Consider the following 2,932-nt stretch of genomic DNA (forward strand, 5'->3'; position numbering starts at 1 on the left):
CCAAATATGTACCCAAACAACCCCACATCTCCTTTAATGAGGATGTAATTGATGTGTTTCACTACCAAAAGTAATTTAGTGAGAGAATTAGTGAAAAATATGTACCAAATGAAGCAGATTAAAAAGGGACAATTGAAAATTCCAGCTCTGAAAAATAATTATGTTTCAACAGGCGATATTGATAGTAACAAAAATTATGACATGAAAGTATTGAAAAGATAGGGACTTAAGGAATGTGTGTGTATTGTGAGGCAAAATTCTACAGACCATTTGTCTGAATTGAAAAATCAAGGACAAGCAGTTACATTCATTTAGAGCCAGAAATAGGAACCACAGAAGAAAGAGCTCATCCAATTAAGAGCAGTTGCTTCTGAGTATCAACATTCAATGTTGAGACTGTCGTCTACTTTAGAAAGAATAAGACTCACAGGAATTTTTTAATTTTGAAACTATGTTTTTCTTAAAAGACTATATTAAGAATACAAAACAAAAAGTAGTGTGTTTACTGGAAAAAGCATTACACCAAAATTTAGGAACCTTAAGCTCTAGCACTAATGAGTTATAAACTTGAGCACATCACCACTGCAGGTCATTTCCTCACTTGTGAACTGAAGTATTGGATTAAATGATTCACGAGGATCCTCCACTCTAAGATTCCAAGGTAGTAAAAAATTATATGCCAAGAAACATCTTTATTCTTTAAGGAAAAAGTAAAATTTGAACGACAGGCACACAAAAACATCCCACCATTAATGGTTTAAGTAACTACAGTTTACATCAGAGAGATGCCATATAGTTATTAAAAATTTCAAGGGATGGTGAGTAACCATTTTAGGGATACAGTGTGAGATAAGACACAATTCTAACACATTGTATATCACACAGGTGGGGAAAGATATGTGATCCCATCAGCTTTACCAGAACAGATGATTAATGAAAGTTTGGGTAGAAGACACATTACAGAGGGCTTTGCATTACAGAGGGTAAAAGGTCAAAAACCTTTTACCACTTTATCTCATTGTCGGAAAAAGATGTACAAGAGGTGGAATATGAAGGCTTTAGGACTATTAATGTGGTAGTTGTGTGGAGGAAGAAAATGATACAAGTTAACAGATGACCAGATTCCCATGTGTGTAAGTTGGAACCTGGTTCTCTATGATCATCAGCAAGTCACTTAAACACCTTAAGCCCCCAGTTTCCGCATGGTATTATGTGAAAATTAAAGAGTATATTTATGTAATGCACTTGGCATAGGGCTTGGCTCAATAATAAAAAACTAAAACATTGCTTTGCAAACAAAAAGTAGGTAAGAAGGCAAACTTTGAGACTCTATTTGAGAGACCATTAAAATAGTTTAAGGAAATGTCAATGAAAATAAGATTAAGGAATGAATGAAAGCAACAGTAGCCCTTAATGACTAACCAAAAGGGTGAAGAAGAATGAAGGGTCACTGTTGACTCTAAAGCTTGGTGTCTGAGTGATTGTAAGACATGGGGGGGGGGGGTCACCATGGGAGAAAAATGAACTCCAATAAAGGGGAGGAAGGGACTCGGGAATAGGGGAGAACGATGAGTTCTGTTCTAGCTGCCTTGGTTATGAGGTGACAATGAGGCTTCTAGGTAAGACTTCTAGGTAAAAATGTCTAGCAGGCAATTGGAGATGTAGATTTGTAATATCCTCTTCCAACCACTACCTGGAGGTATATATTAAGGTTCTTCTCCCATTCATGTTCTTGTATCTATAGTAATTTCTCTCAGTAATTTCAACCAATTCCATCCATTCAACAATCACGCTCTCCCTGAAAATCTGAGGCCTACTGGAAATTTCTATTTCAATGCCTCATAAACACCTCAAACTCACTGTGTCACAAATCAAAACTGTCTTTATCCCTAACCAGGCATTTCTTACTGACTTATCTCATTCTGTTAGTAATACCTCAAGATGACCCAAAGTGGGCAACTTGGTATAATCATTTATGTCTTCTCCTTTCCTGGTAAAGTCTTATTAAATGAGCGCTGTATGAAAGGAGAGGTTAGAACTCTTGAAAAAGATGAGAAAGTCCTAATTACCAATGCAACACACTCATGGTTAAGGTATTGCTATGCACTCTGTGGCCTCTCATCATGGTATCACACTAATTATTGAAGATACAATTGGTATATCGAACTGCATTAAAATTAACATTTTTTTTTCTTCATTGAAACACAAAATTAAGAGAGTCAAAAGAAAATGCAGTGAGTGGGAGAACTTATTGCCACACATATATCTGACAAAAGAATTCTATCCAGAATATTTAAGGAACTCATCGCTTTACAGAAGAGGACATAGAAATGGCAAAAAAGGAAAGAAAATATGGTAACTCTACTATTTAAGGAAATACAAAAATGAAACCCATGAGAAGAAACTACTATGTACTCACCAGAATGACTAGAATGTTAAAGACAGAAAATGCCAAGTATTGGTAAGGATACAGAGCAACTGGAATTCATATACTGGCAAGTGAGCATTAATTGCTACAACTACTTCAGAATAGTTGGTATGATCTACTACAGCTCCATGTGTATGACCCAGGAATTAAATTCCTACGTATATATCCAACCAAAAAGCATACACACAAAAGTCCATGGCAGCATTCTATGTTATTACTCCAAGCTGAAAACCGCCCAAATGCCCGCCAACAGTTGAATGGGTAAATGATTACAGTTCATCTATGTGATATAATGCTATACAGACATGAGAACAGGCTAACATATGAAAATGTGGATAAATATCACAAGCAAGTGCTAAAGAAGACAAACATAAGGGGATATCATGGATAATTGCATTTATGTAAAATATGAAAGCAGTTGAAAGTAATCTGTGGTGGTAGATTGGATGGAGGTAGAGATAGGAAGTGGGGTCTTCTGGGAATGCTCTCTTCCTTGATATGGGT

General features: G+C 36.1%; 1 non-coding gene across 1 annotated transcript; it reads left to right on the plus strand.

Annotated features, from left to right (window-relative positions):
• The first annotated feature begins 2,012 nt into the window (after positions 1-2,012).
• On the plus strand, positions 2,013-2,133 carry LOC144223006 (U6atac minor spliceosomal RNA). The gene has a single exon (XR_013332519.1). It is a non-coding gene; the product is annotated as a U6atac minor spliceosomal RNA (small nuclear RNA).
• Positions 2,134-2,932: the final 799 nt, after the last annotated feature.

The sequence above is a fragment of the Crocuta crocuta genome, unplaced genomic scaffold (assembly GCF_008692635.1).
Source record: "Crocuta crocuta isolate KB4526 unplaced genomic scaffold, BGI_CrCroc_1.0 scaffold30, whole genome shotgun sequence".
NCBI classification, from domain to species: domain Eukaryota; kingdom Metazoa; phylum Chordata; class Mammalia; order Carnivora; family Hyaenidae; genus Crocuta; species Crocuta crocuta.